Source organism: Ixodes scapularis, unplaced genomic scaffold (genome assembly GCF_016920785.2).
Source record: "Ixodes scapularis isolate PalLabHiFi unplaced genomic scaffold, ASM1692078v2 PGA_scaffold4__175_contigs__length_147842914, whole genome shotgun sequence".
Taxonomy (NCBI): domain Eukaryota; kingdom Metazoa; phylum Arthropoda; class Arachnida; order Ixodida; family Ixodidae; genus Ixodes; species Ixodes scapularis.
In genome coordinates this window covers 74,572,594-74,588,390 of record NW_024609879.1, presented here as the reverse complement: position 1 = coordinate 74,588,390, position 15,797 = coordinate 74,572,594, and the positions used below count along the sequence as shown (strand labels likewise).

At 46.2% G+C, this 15,797-nt stretch overlaps 1 pseudogene; it reads right to left on the bottom strand.

The window, feature by feature from the left end:
* Positions 1 to 7,033: 7,033 nt before the first annotated feature.
* Positions 7,034 to 15,797, bottom strand: part of LOC115324079 — a 44,427-nt pseudogene continuing 35,663 nt past the window's right edge.

The following is a 15,797-nucleotide window of genomic DNA, read 5'->3' as shown; positions in this document are numbered from 1 at the left end:
CTCCGCTTTAGGGTGGCGCCAACTTGTTACCCTTTCCCAGATCCTCTCCCACCGCCATTTTGACCCACTTCTTATTTCGCTAAACGTACACAACGTTGAGTTTTCGTAGTTTCGACACACCGGCAACACTGTGAGGCCACTTCCGTTTCCGTTCATAAGAGGAGTCGGACGAGTCGGAGGCTCAGCGGGATGGCGGTCGTCGTGGCTGTCGCTCTCTTTATTCGGGTGTTTCATACTTTGAAGTTGCGAGCAGGAAGTATGCGTTGCGTTTATTGAAACGTGGGTCCCCTCGACAAAATGAAACGCAACAGACCGCCATCGCACGCCGAAACCTCACCGTCGGAACGAGAGCGGTGGGCGCTCCCTAGCCCTAACGAGGATTAGCGGAGTAGCGCGAGCGCACGACTGGCGAGTGTGACAAAATGGTCGACGAAACAGCGGAGGCTGCCATGGTAACGAGGTAGGCAACACTGGTTTGTCGGCAACACGTATCACAAACGTTGTCGCCACCCTAAACAGCGGAGCGGCGGAAACATGTAGGCACCCTAATGTGGACACGTTGCTCGATTCGAGAACGTTGAAGAGTCGCGAGACGCGTTAACGGCGTACCTTTATTGCTCAATCCCGGCCGGCCTTGACATCAGCTGGAAGACTTTTTAGTTATGCGGTGTCGGGGTTTGGCCGGGGGAGAACTCTAACGTGCGTCGATGCGCTTATCGTGGTTGTCGAGCCCGTGCGGGGTTCGGTGCGGACCGCCGTTACGCGCTCGTCGCTCCTGTTGGGTGGTCGCCTCCGAGCAGTCAAGCGGTAACGTCTGGTACATGCCCAAACGTTACGGACATAGCCGTGTAAATAGGCTGTCCAATGAGATCTGCTGTTCGCACGATCCAGGTACTGTTCCCTTTGTACTGGTGTAAGTGGCCGGTACCACGGAACAACGGCCTCTCAGTAAGGTGATTACCCCTTCTGATGAAGGCGTGCTGCGTAGCTTGGCTCTAGCGTGTTTGTAGCTCGGGTAGCGTGAACGCCGAGTGCATGAGTGCCCGTCATGGGTTGTTGGCAGCGTGTTCCTTCTGAGTCGCACCTCGCGAACGGGACTGGATTTGTGACCGTTTCTGTTTTACGGAAGGTTATTCTTAGTTTTTGAGGTTTTGTGCGTTCTTCGCGAGTGTGTTGGAGATTAATATTGTTGTCAGACGTGTGCGGTCCTGACGCTCTGGTAGATTGCTTACTGTTTTAAAACAATGCGGTTGAGTTTGATAGGAGCAAATGTTCTATAGTGGGCGTATGTACGATTTGAGTATACAATGAGTGCTCATACTTTTTAGTTAAGGAATAGTTTTCCTCTTATGTACCTCTTGAACGTGTAGCGTGACGTTCTTGATGATTGCCTGCCCGTTAGTATTGAGATGAAAAGTTTTGTTTTTATTTCGTGGCATGTCCAACGATCGAAAGATTTTGGTTTCGTCTCGCTGTCTGATATAGCGTGCCGCTATTCGTTTTTGCGCATTTCGCTGTCTGTTACATTAGGGACGGAAGCGAACTTTAAGTGCCGGCGTGTTGTGTGTGCCTGAGTGCCCGTCCGTGTTGTGAGCTGTGGTGCTCCGGACCAGTTCGTGGACCGTGCTCCGTCGGTCACGAGCTTCCCAGTGAATCAACGTTCGCCGCTGACCTGCTTGGTTTGATGCCATCATCATCATCGAGGGTTCTCGTCGTCATCGGCGACACTCAGCTGAACGAGCTCCCTGCCCAGGGTCCTGGGGACCACGCAACCTCAAGCCTCCCGGGGTCCGAGCCTTGAGGGAGGGGAGGTGTGGGGACCCTCTCCCTGGCTCCTCCGCTCTCCGTGACCTTGCCGCTCCCTGCCGCCGTGCTGTCTGGCGCTCCTTCGTTCCCCGTGACCTTCCCGTTTCCCGTCGCCGTCCTGTCGCGGAACGTCCGAGCTCTCCGGGATGAACGGGGCAAGCGCCCCCTCACCCAGCGCTGACGTCGGAGGATCGGCTCGCAGCAAGGTTCCCGATTGGACGGTCGGCGGGACAAGGACTTGGGAAGGTCTTAAGAGGGGAACGGAGACAAAGGAAGAGGGCTTGGGGCTGCCGACTTCACAAGGGACCGGTCATGGAGGCGAGTTCGGACGGCGTTGGACGCTGGCGCGGGGAAAGTGCGGGCACTACGTCGAGTGGCGGACTCGACAAACGGACCGGACAGCGACCCTGGACGACGACGTCCATGACGCGGTGTGGACGACCACCGCTGGGACTCGGAGAAGCTGCTCGGGCAGCGGACTCTCCCCCGGCCTCGCTGATGACCGTCCCCCGATCCCTAAACCCCCCAAGACAATGAGTGAGTGATTAAACCCATTTGCCGAGAGCGAAGTATTGCAGTGTCATATTCATCCGGAGACAGGGTTTGTGGAAATCGGAGCTAGAAGAAGCCCGTACATGCAACGCGCTCGCAAAGCTTGCATGCAAAGCGTTGCATGCAAGCGGCGTAACCGCGCGTTGCATAATGAGCAGTTTTCCATAATGACGTCACGAGGGTTACCCTCGTAAGTGTTACGAGGGCTACTCTCACGAGGGTCATGAGGTTACCCTCACGAGGAACACGAGGGTTACCCTCAGGAGGGTCACGAGCGTTACCCTGACGAGGGTTGCGAGGGTTAGTTACCCTAAATAGGGTTACACTCACGAGGGTCACGAGGGTTACTCTCACGAGAGTCACGAGGGTACGTGACCCTCGAGAGGGTGTGAAGAAACTAAATGCTCAATAGGGCGAACTTGTGCCCAAAACAAAAATAGAGAAAGGCTAGCGTCGCAGGCGTTGATGTCTGCAAAACAGCAGGATGGAGCATTGGGCGAGACTGACTGCGGCTCGCCACTCGGAGCCCTTTATGTACATGCGTGGACTTCTGGAATAATCAGCGTAGAAGTTTCGACATGTAGAGAAAATTTAGGCCTCGATCAAGCAACACGATTTTCGAATATACCAGAACACTGAATTGCAGAAATAAAAGATGCGTCGCTCCCAGGAATCGAACACTGGCTTTTCGCGTGGGAGGCAGGCACAATAACCGTTAGGCTACGCGCGCTTTTTTTTTTTTTTTCTTTATTGCCGGGAAAAAGAACACACTCATAGGCACACTAGAACATACACGAGAAACAAATGGCCCGCCTTGCTATGGCAAGCGTCCTGGGGTTTAAATTTTTCGCATGGTTACGAGTACTTCAATTTGCGGAAGCCACTCGGGAACACTTTCACGAGCCTTGACGAGTTCAAGAAAAGAAATAATGCTCTCACGGAAGTACTCCTGTGCTTCTCGTGCGTCACCGTCAGCGTGGCGCAAGGCCATCCGCGACCTCCAAATTCCGTGCAGACACAGTAGCATCACAAGATCAAACGGGACGCCATCATCGTTCTCCACAGATAGATACCTGATCCCGTGGGGCTCGAGCGGTAACTCTTTTTTCAATGTGCGCTGGAGGACGTCCCAAAAAAAGACGCCATCCCAGTACTCTAGGAAGACATGTTCAATCGTCTCCGGTTTCTTACAAAGAAAACAGTGAGAGCCCCACGGGACTAAGAGGCCCTTATCCTCCATCCACGTTTTCACCGGTAGAGTACCGGAGTGCAATTTAAAGAAAAACGTTTTAACACCGGGTGGCGCTAGCATTCTTTTCACCCTTTTTAAAACGTCCTGACCCGGGCTAGCGGAGTACAGAGCTCTGTACATAGGAACAGGAAAAACAATGTCGCAAACATCTTTGTACAATCTTTTGCGTGTCACTTCACTCAAATATCTGTGAGAAAAACGAGTTAATAAAAAACGGCATGACATCACCACTTCTTTAAAGTACCCATGTATACCCCCAGGCAAGTAGGACGAAGAAATCACAAACTCGGGCAAAACCCGGCCCAGCCTTACTTGAAAAACAGTGCGTAAAAAAGGATCGCCAGCATCTCGAAAAAAAAGAAAACGGTTAACTACTTGACGCAAAAAAAGGTGCGACAAGCTGAGTCCGCCCTCGCGGACGCGCCGGAAAAGGTTCATTCTGCTCGTTTGCGCTCACGACGAGCCCCAAATAAAAACTGCAAAAACACGGTGAAGTTTCTGCACGTTCACTCTAGAACAATGCAACACTTGCATTACGTACTGCAGCTTGCTTACAAGAAACAAATTGCAAACTGTGGTGCGCGCGAAAATAGAAAAACCCCAACAACTCCATTTCTCGGCTTTGTCGCGGAGTTCACCAACTTGACTACGCCAGTAAGGCTCGCTATCGCGGTAATATTCGAGAGGTACACCCAAATACTTAGTAGGGGTGGATACCCACCTTATATTCGCAAACATGCTTGGTGTTACACCCCAGTCCCCGTGCCAGAAACCAAGACATTTGTCCCAGTTAACGGCACTTCCACTAACACCGCAAAAGCGCTTAACAGTGTCCACTGCTTCGACGACGCTTTCTAGGTTGGCACAGAACATAGCAATATCGTCCGCATAAGCCAATACACGGACTTCGGATGAATTTAGTCTAAAGCCAGTTATTTTACTATTTTTTATGATACTTAAACAAAATGATTCTATGTAAATGCAGAAAAGCAATGGTGATAACGGGCATCCTTGGCAGACAGATCGCTGTACATGAACACGCTTCCCTACCGACTTATTTACTATTAGCCTAGTAGTACAACCACTGTACGCCATGCGCACACCCTCCCGTATAACTGATCCGACGTTGATATGATCCAAAACAGATAAAAGTACATCATGTGGAACCCGATCGAAAGCTTTCTCCAAATCTACATGCAACATGGCTACGCAACTCTGCATGGCATCGCAACACTCCAAGACTCTCCGCGCTTTATGAATATTAGTAAAAATAGTTCTTCCCTTTATTCCGCAGGTTTGATGAGAACCAACAATTTTAGTTATGACGCTTTGCAGCCTGCTGGCCAAGATCTTCATCAGTATTTTGTAATCAACATTAATTAGACTTATGGGTCGATAGGATGCAACATGCCGAAGTTTAACTGCGTCTTGCGTTTTAGGAATGAGGACGGTATGAGACGTTAAGAAGGAAAGCGGAAGAATGTTAAGGTCGAAAGCTTCGTTGAAGACATTTGCTAAAAAAGGAGACAATATATTTTTGAAAGCTTTATAAAACCCTGCACTTAGTCCGTCCGGCCCCGGGGACTTCCCGGGGTTCGAAGCTTCTATTGTCGTCTTAACGTCCTCGCACGTGATGGGACCTTCTAAAGCTGATTTTGTTGTATCGTCTAAACGCGGCATGCGAAACAAAAATTCACTTTTAAACCCTTCAACATTAACGGGATTGTAAGAAAATAACGTGCTGTAATAATCGAAAAAAGCCCTCTCGATTTCCATACTGTCGCTTGTGACTGTCCCGTCCTTTTCAATTTCTGCAATTTCATTACGACGTGCATGCTTTTTTTTCCATGCCCAGGGCTCGCTTAGTAGGCGCTTCACCCGCTATCAGTCTGACGGCTCTAGCTCGTATCAGGGCACCGCGATAACGTTCCCTATCTAGCAACTCGAGTTTTTCTTTCAAAGATAAAATATCGTCCTTGAACGCACCCGGCAATCTGCATTCCTCTTCCACCATCGCCTGCAAGTTTGAGCGCATTAACTTCTCATTTTTCTTTTCTTCATACTTAATTGCACCAGCTCTTTCCAGGGCAGTCATCTTGATGGCTTGCTTAAATACTTCCCATTTATGGCCATACGCAACTGATTTGTCTTCATTTTTCATTTGTTCTACCGCAGCTTGAACTCGATCCATAAAGTTTTCATCTTTCAGAAGCTTTGCGTTTAATTTCCATAGTTCCCAAATGAACACTTTTTTCAATTCATTTTTACTGCGAATAGAAAACTCAACTAGGCAATGGTCGCTGGATGATACAGGACACACCCGATAATCGCGAAAAAGGGGTATTAAATCTAACGACAGATACGCTCGGTCTAAACGGGCGTGACTGACCCCTTGAAAGTGGGTAAAATTGACGACTCGCCCGTTGCGTAAACAGTCCCCAACATCCTCTAAGCCGAATTCAATAAATAAATTATTTAAACATACTGTACTTGAATCAACATAAGGTGTAGGGCTTGTTTTGTCGCTAGCCGAGCATACGCAATTAAAATCTCCAAGTAAAATAACTAGTCGCTGGCAGTTACAATAGTATCGTACGCCCTCGAAAAATGCCCTCCTCTCCTCAACTCGGGTAGGCGCGTACAAACAGATTACCCGCCATTCAAGGGAAGAAAAATCACACACCACGAGACGTCCCGAGACACAAGTGGTGACGGACTGTCCAACTGCCCCTATGCTCTGGCGTACCAACAGGACACACCCCGCCGAAGTCCCTACGGCGTGGCTCACGCAAACGTCGTAACGGGTAGTGAACGGCCGCACCATGCGCTCGGTCTGGTCCTCCCCATCGACCTTGGTCTCCTGAAGCGCGACAATGTCGAGGTCGTGCTCAACTACAAGGCGGTATAATTGCCGTTGCTTCCTACGGTCCTCGAGCCCTCGTACGTTGAGAGTCGCTAGTCGGACAGGCTTTTCGATAGAGACCATGGGTTAAAAGACCCAGACCAAGCGCACGGTGCTTACCTTCGCAGGTCGACATCGGACGGGGCCGCCCTCCGTCACACCAGTTCACGGTGTCAGCTTGTCACGGCGCCTCGACGCCGAAGATCGAGGCTTCGTTAGGCTACGCGCTCGCTGCCTACTTGGCCAGCTGCGCGCGCGGCAATATCGTGTAGTCGTCATGCAACTATATATACATTGAAATATGTAAATCAAAACAATACCCATATTAGTGTTTGCAAAGCGAAGATTGAAAACAACAATAATATTATTTCTGAATAAAGCATGCATATTTACTTCAAACAAATGTTGGAGACGCCTAGTATATGGGAGCCATATTACATCAAATGGACACATTTGTACATAAATAATTATGTATTTATTTTCTTGTATTACATGAGGAGAGAATATAGATTAACTGAAGGGTCATCTGCAGACAATGACTTTTTTGGCGTTATTGATTCTTCGAAATGTGTTTATTCGTAAACATAATCTACAAAAAGAAAACAAACAGTAACGTGTTTACATTGTGACATAATTAGACAAAATAGTACTTGATAACAACTATAAAAACTATGTATTTTAGTTAATTTTGACATTTCGTTGAGGTGTTTGAGGCTTGTCTAAGTGAGGTATTTTTATTACTGAACTGTAAACAAAGAGTTTGTTCAATAGAAAACACTAAAACGATATTATGTACCACAGGCACAGCCCAAATGGTGTGTGTCGGTATGAAAGCAAGAATAACCGGTAACACATTTGCAACTCTCCCCGCTTATAAAACTTCTACCGATTCGTATTTTTCAATGCATATTCAATACCTCCTTGATTATTAAATTACGGAAGGTTCAACTCCTGACATTTTTTTCTAGTACTTCTCTTTTAAGAACCATCAAAAATTGTGTTATTGTCCCTTAATACGATGAAATATTTTTTTAAGTAGAGGTGTTTCAACTGAATTAACTGGAATGTCTATAAAAAGTCAAAATAAGTACATTAAAGTTTTGTTTGACATTTAGTTGCAACTTTCAACGAAAGTTCGGACACCCAGTCTAGAGAAAGCAATTTCGAATATACAATTGAAAATCGCGCTTTAACGATAATTTTAAAAGACGCATATTCGGTTGATTAAAAACGCCTTTGGAACTTAATGTAAGTATCCTTTTGGTTTTGATTTTAAATGGCCTTTTATAACAGGACTATATATTGTTGGGAGCCTATAATCTTGACAAATTTTCGCGAAACGCCAGTTATGTTAATACAGAATAAGTTCAAGTTAATAGTTTTGTTGGCATGTTAATAATTTGGGTACCTTTAAGATAACAAAATGGTTAAGTACTAATTAAATACAAAATCATGTTAACAAATATGTATAGGTATATTTAGTTGAAAACTAAATCACAAAAAAATGCATAGAATAGTTTTTTCATACCCTTGTAAATGGGAAGGACGTAGTAGTAGTCATAATCAGCCTCCAAATTTTTGTACTGTATGTTACATGTACTGAAATGAATTATTAAGAGATAGTAAACCACGCAATTATCTGCATTAGTATATCCTCCACAATATGAGATATGATAAATACCCCAAGTTAGCGGCTTCACTGCGCTGCCGGCCTTAATCAGTTTTATAAATTATTAATACAAATATTTACATATTCACAGTTACAACTTCCCAAATAAACCATACCTAGTAGCTGAAAAGAGAAGCAACAACAAGCACGCTATTATATGACATGTGACATAAAACTTATTCCCCTCGTTAAATCCAAGACTTCAAATTTTATATAGGTATTTACAATCTACTGAAAAAGAAGAGTCGCAGCAAATCTCACTTCCTATTAACACAGTGTCATATGTCTTGTATAAACTATAGGTGACTTCATGCTCAATTATTAGGTATACCTAATATGCACATTTGCTCTCAGCTATCATCGTCATGTCAGTCGGTGCGTTTTTTATGCTAGGTTTTGTGGATCAAAAACTTGCTTTAACATCTCTTTTCACAATACTTGCAACGTGTATTTCTAGCATCAATTGTTTTCTTGTTTTGTTAGAATATGCAAATAAAATAAAAGTGGCTGCGAGCTTGTGTATAATAAACTATTACCAAAGCAAACATATTTCTTCATGAAGATGTATTATAACCCATTTTGATGGGAATCCCATTGTTTCTTCTTTTATGAAATATTGATATTGCTTACTGTGTGCGGGATGTAAAAATACACACGCACGAAGAATGAATCGAATGTAATAGTGCTGCCGCTGTTATTTGTGCAAACAAAGTGTTCATCGGGGAGCAAAGCAAGTATTACAGCGAAAAAAGTCACTGTTCGTTACACGCCGCCAAAATTGCTCGAGATAGTACAGCTGAGTCCTCGACACAACTTTACCATGCAAGAAGACGAGGAGATTGCGCTAAGGGCTAAATGGAAGACAAAAGAAACTGGCCCACTCTAAAAAAAGTCTGTGAGCCTACTTTCCCGCACAACACTCGCAGAGCCAATCAGCGCAACGTACGGAGGCAGCTCAGCGAGTGACGATGCCGAAACATATGTTTACACCAAAAAAAACGCAGTCTGACTTGTGACATTAAGCAACGCAAAACGTCACGCTCGCATTGCTTAATGTCACAACTCAGACTGCGTTTTTTGGTCTAAACATATGTTTCGGCATTGTCATTCGCCGAGCTGCCTCCGTAAGTTGCGCTGATTGGTTCTCCGAGTGTTGCGCGTGAAAGTAGACGCACAGACGTTTCTTAGAGTGTGGCACTACGTGGAGCGAGGTTTCGTCTGCTTCTTGCGCAGGGGTTTCAGTGGCGTCAAAACGGCGAGATCTGACTGACTTTGTTTGGAAGGATAGTGGGTAGACCTCAATCCTAGCTGCATGACAAGCTTCCTTGAGGTCTACCCACATACTTCTAAGCAGAGCCAATCAGAGATCGCAGTTCTGACGTCACCACAACCCCTGGGCAAGGAGCAGACGAACATGCGCTTCGCATAGCAGAGCAGTACAAAAGAAGTCAACCAAAGTCGGACTGATAAATGTGGGAAACAAGATTAAAAAAAATCTTAAAAAAACATTCGAGCGCTATTCCACTAATGAATACAGAAGTTGAATTTGAGTGAAAAACAAGGCGATAAGTATTTCGAGTTAATTAGTAGACGTACATCACTAGTTACCTTTACTAAATCGCCACTTTTTTACCGTAATTAAGTGAAGAAACAAATGAGCTCTAAATAATACATTAGGGTCCTTTTTTATGCTTTGGAGTAAAATCTACACCAGGTGCGTTAGAAAGTCGTGATCAGAAACTAAGAGGGCGTCTCCAGTTATTAATATTGATTACTTACTCCAACAACAGATTTCGTTGATTCTTGTTCAGGCTCTTCCAGTTAGAAGGAAGGCTGTAAGATCAAAATGCTTTTGAGTCATATTCATTTAACGTGACTATTGCGTCTGTTTAAATAATGAAAAACTGTCTCGTGGACTATAATAATCACGTGGCAAGTATTAGTCGCGGTTGAGTAAGCATTCGGTATTCGTCGACCGCATGAAGGGCTTAGTTGCCCCGAGCGAATTAGAACGCTATCAACAAATATTAATCAAGCGTTGCGACTAGTTTAGCCAGTGTTCAGCGAGTGATTAGCTGCTCAGCGCCATGGACAATTCCCATTATTGCCAACAGTCAGAGCTAATGAAGCACTTACGGTGTTGAAACACCAGTGGACCCAACAAGAAAAAGGATTGTAGCACCAAACATATGGGAAATGCACATACTGATCAAGCTTCAGCGCACGAGTCACTTATCTTTTCCAGTCAGCTTCGCTTCTTACTCCTGAATAGATAATAACCCTTTAGCGCCGACCAAGTATGTGCTCTCAAATATTATTTTTTCGGTAACTTTATAATCGCTACTTATTCGTTTAGCAAGCGAATATTGGATGCGCCACTAACTTTGAAACGCTTCAGCCACGCCTGGTGAATACGGCTGCTATTGTCATTAGACGTCGAATCATTGTAGAAGGTAGGAAGCTTGTGCTGATGGAGGGATAACTGAAGCAGCTCCCTGTTGTTCTCCCCTTGTCTGTGATTATAGTGTTTACACCAGTTAGCTTAACCAACTAGTGCATTTATAAAGACGAAAATCTTGCCTACATTTTTTGTTTTAAATTATAAACCAACCTTCAAGTGAAAATAAGCTAAAAATTACAGCTTTGTGTAAATCATCGCTTCTTTAGTGACGGAGAAGAGAAGCCAGCTAGTCGTATTTACAAAGGGTTCCTTCGAAAAATAAAATAAACATACATGACGTACATAGTATACGCTTTATATTACAACACTCATTTTGAAATAGTTTAACGTGTGTTTTATAATCATAACAAATATTTTTGCTGGCCGGGTGCAGCAAGCAGCGCCCGCTCCTGAAATTCTAGAAGATTAGCGCTTACTCTACCTCAGGACGTAACTTTTATCATTTCGTCTTAGGTTCTTATTCTCTAAAGTTCCCGTTTATTCTCCCCCCCCCCCCCCCCCCCCAACACTCAATGCTCGAACTTTCGGGGCCGAAGTTTGGCGGTGCCGACGAGCAGCCCATGACCTTCTCGAGTCAGAAGAATAAACGCGAATCTTCTAAAATTTCGTGACCGGGCGCCGCTTGCTCGGCCCTGCTCGCGGCATTATCTCGCCGTCGATGATCCCCCCCCCCCCCCCCCCCCCCATCAACCTCAGTGCCACGGAATGACGAAAGCTAAGGTACCTTTTTGCCGAATAAAGCGACTGCTTTTTCGACGACGACGAAAGTGCGCCAAAAACATTTGCGAAACATCGCATCGTTACCAACGACAATGCGTTCCCTGTGCGTAGACCGCCCTATCGAGTCTCCCCTAAAACAAAAAGAGGCGATTCATGAACACGCGTGGGCCTCTCCAGTCGTGCTGGTGAAAAAGAAGGACGGAACACTTCGATTCTGCATAGATTGCCGGCGGCTCAACGCGGTGACGAAGAAAGAGGTGTATCCGCTCCACGGCATCGACAACCCCCTGCACCGGCTGCGCCACTTCTCGTCGATGGACTTGAAGAGTGGCTACTGGCAGATCGAAGTTGACGAACGGGACCAAGAGAAGACTGCTTTTGTCACGACCAATGGACTGCACGAGTTCAAGGTGATGCCCTTCGGACTGTGCATGGCGCCAGCAACTGTCCAGCGTGTCATGGACACCGTACTGGCAGGTCTCAAGTGGTAGAGCTGTATCATTTACCTTGACGACGTTGTGGTATTCTCTTCCAAATTCGACGAGCACTTTCGACGCCTTCGGGCCGTTCGTCAGGCAATCAAGACCGCCGGACTGACGCTCAAGCCGACGAAGTGCTGGTTCGCCTACGGGGAACCGAAGTTTCTAGGCCACGTTGTGAGCAACGAATGTGTTCGTGCTGACCTTGAGAAGACTCGCGCCGTAGCGGCATTTCAACCGCCCACCGACAAGAAGGCCGTCCGAAAATTCCTTAGACTTTGCGCGTACTACCAGCGATTCGTTCGGGATTTCAAAATAATTTCTGCGCCGCTCACGCGCCTCATGAATGACGCCATAAACTTCGAATGGGGTGGAGAATAAGAACAGGCGCTCGGCAAGCTAAAGCGACGACTCCAGTCGCCGCCGATTCTCCGCCACTTCGACCAATCAGCCGAAATGGAAGTTCACACGGACGCCAACAATACAGGACTTGGAGCGGTGCTGGTTGAGCGACAAGAGGGTGCAGAGCGCGTGATCGCATACGCTAGTTGGACACTGTGGAACGTGGAGAGCAATTACTAGTCGACCGAGTAGGAATCTCTGACCGTCGCCTGGGCCATCACATAATTCCGCCCGTACTTGGACGTGAGTGATTTTCGAGTGGTCACCGATAACACCACTCTCCGCGCTGGTTAGCGAGCCTGACTAGAGAAGGTCACTGGCAGCTCCTTATCTAGTCTGCGTCGGCACCGCGAATATTAAGCCCGGAAGGTTCAAACATCGAGCGTTCAAGCGAGAATGAACAGGCATTTTCGAGAACAAGAAACTAAGATGAAATGATAAAAGTTATGCCCTGAGTAAGAATAAACGCGAATCTCTTTGAATTTCGTTACCGCGGGCGGGCTTGCTCGGCCCTGAGCGCAGCAAAATTTGTATCAGAATCGCCTTGTGTGATTTTGCGCCATAAACGTCATTCATATTGTCAATATTACGAAGTAACAAAACGATGCATAACTGAGAAACCTAAAATTTAATCGGGCGCGCTTGTTCCAAAAACAAAAGGAATTACTGGTATCACGGGAGTCCATGTTGGCATAGCCGTTCGTTCAAGCGCTAGAGAAAAGATTCCTCGATGCAGCGCGCTGCGGATGCTTTTCTGCACACCCTATTATACTCAAGAAGGTTGTAAACTAAAACACACGATGACTGTGCAAAGACACTGAAACATTCTAGTGAAGTAACGAACAGAAAAACAAAACTAGACTAGCAAACAAGGGTTATCCACGTGAGAGCCGCGTGTGCAGTCAACTTGGACGCGCACAATTCTCTTCTTCTTTATTGCACTTGGTACTCCTATCAAAGCCGAATCATTTAAGGGCAAATCAAGCAAACAAAAACTGCAACAACAGTAGTTGTTTTCTTGCATCATGCAGGTTGCGACAAAATGAAGTTCGCATTTTAGTCGGGCAGCCCCTCGAAGTTAATACCCTTGAGGTAGCGAAGTTCTGTAAGATTCAAAATAGTGTTTCAGAAGTTTCTCTCTCAGACTGGAGCGCCAAAACAGACTCCAAACTGACACGCGTTTCTCGTACTAAAAGTGAACGTTTCGACAACAAAACATTGTAATATGAGAGTGGAAATTGTTTTGAACTTGGATTCTGTCCTTTGCAACATGTCGGACTCCCCTCGCGCGTTGAGAAATCAATTGACCATCGTGGTTGGCGTCGTCGATCGGCTTGTGCGGTAGCATTGCGTCGAGCATCGTGGTTACTCTCCTACCGCGAACCAGCTGTAACGGCGTCATTCCAGTAGTTTCCTAAACAACCGTGTTGTTCGCGAAAGGTAACCTACGGCACCATTTCATATCACGCATTGTGCTCTACGACTATTTGCACCGCAATTATGTCAGGGATCGTCTTGTTTAGTCCCCCAGTCAATCGTTTAGACTGCGAATAGTTTGCGGTTGTCCCTCAATTGCCGGTGTGGCTCAAATGAAGAACCTATTGCCTGTTCTGAGCCATGCAATCTAAAAAATGCTGTAGCCACGACACCCCTTGTCGCAATACATCCGCAAACTTTAGCACAGCCGCCTCGGTGACTCCGAGGCGGGAGCTCCGGCCTACGGATCCACAGGTAGCGGGTTCGAATCCCGGCCAAGGTGCCCGCAATATGACGGAGGCTTATTGCGGAGAAGGCGTCGTGTAACCGAGCTTTCGTTTGCACGTCAAAAGATCCCCAGGTGGTCCAAATTAATCCTCAGTCCTCCGCTGGGGCGTGCCAGATGCCCGTCGTACGTTTAGCACGTAAAACCCCCAAATTTGACTTTTTTGCAAACTAGAGTTTGACGTACAAAGCACTGATGACGTCGAAATGACGGCCCTAACATTTATGAAATATAATATCTCGGCGTACAACGTTCCCCTAACCTATCATGGAACCTTCATTTTGAGGGTACCATTAGCAAAGCGTCTAAAACTCTAGGATTTCTTTAACGTTCCTTCTACCTGGCTCAAAAAAAAGCAACTAAACTTCTTGCGTAAACCTCTCTCCTAAGATCAGAGTTGAAGTACGCGTCCATTATTTGGCACCCTTATCACATCTATTTAACCAGTAATATTGGGGCATTTGAAAATAAAGCCGCCAGGTTCATAGCTAAGGATTACTCCCGATATTCAAGTGTGACTAACAAAAAACATTCGCTCAACCTTTCGCCACTTCATTGTCGAAGTCCTATTGCGCGCATGTCTTTCTTCCATAAGCTATGCCATCGTTCATCTGCTCTCAGAGATTCATACATTCAGCCCCCTCATCATGTCTCAACCCGCTTAGATCACCCCTTCAAAGTACACCCCGTTTTTGCTCGCAACAACCTATTCAAAAATTTTCCCCTCCTCTTCACTGTCTCCGATTGGAACAGCCTACCCAGAGATATTGTGTCGATCACCTCAGCCCAGAAGGTTACAAAGTCCCTAACCAATGTATAATAATGCATGTCGTTTTTGCTTGCCTAGTTTTCTGTAAGCGTTTTGTGTGTGTGTGTGTGTGTTTGTAAGTATATGTTGCGCTAACCTCATCATTTTTTTTTGTCACTAAGTGCACTCACTACCTTTGTCGATAACCCCCCCCCCACACACACACACACACTTTGTGTAATGTCCGAAAGGGTTCTTAGAGTAAAAAAAAGTGTCGGTCGGTCAGTCCGTAGCCACTAAATGACGTTGAAGAAGAGGCAACCGGTGCCAGGGATCAAACCCCGGTTACCGGTGTCGAAACCGAGTGCGCTGCTCACGGAGCTATGGACTCAGCACGCTGGAGCGGGAGGACCAGAAACAAGGTGTGTGATAAAGCGCGAGGAGCGGAGATTGGTGGAAAGGGAAAGAAAAAGAGTAGCAGAAGCAGGCGGTGCAGAAAGAACACGGGAACGATGAGGAGTAGAAAAGGCAGAAAAGCGCGCTTCCCCACTTTAAACACCGAGAAAATTCAACGCAAAGCATATGTACGAAAGAGAAGCGCGCCTAGCGTCGCAAGGAGACAATAGTGTAACGTAATATGTTTTTATACAAAACCCTGAACTAAGTACCAACTAAACTAAGAGCCCCACCCACCTCAGGCTCTGAAAAACTAAGGGTAATCTTGCCCTAGGCACTACCCACCTTATAAAGCTAACAGTTTTAAACGTATTCGGCAGGATGATCAAATATGCAGTCACTTTTTTTCCGCCACTGCAGTGTCCATGACTCGAAGAAACTTTGCTGGTGCAGTGAAGTCACAATTCAATCACATTGAACTCGCAGAATTTTTTATAATAATGAAGGTTGTCTTCTCTCGGTCTCGCTTGTCTACTTCGATGCGCAAGCATACACACTTCTGATTTACCTACTTAAAAGAACAAGAGTGGCGGAGTCCAATAAGGAAGGGTGTCGTCGATACAAGCGGTTAGTGTGCGTGAGGTGCTG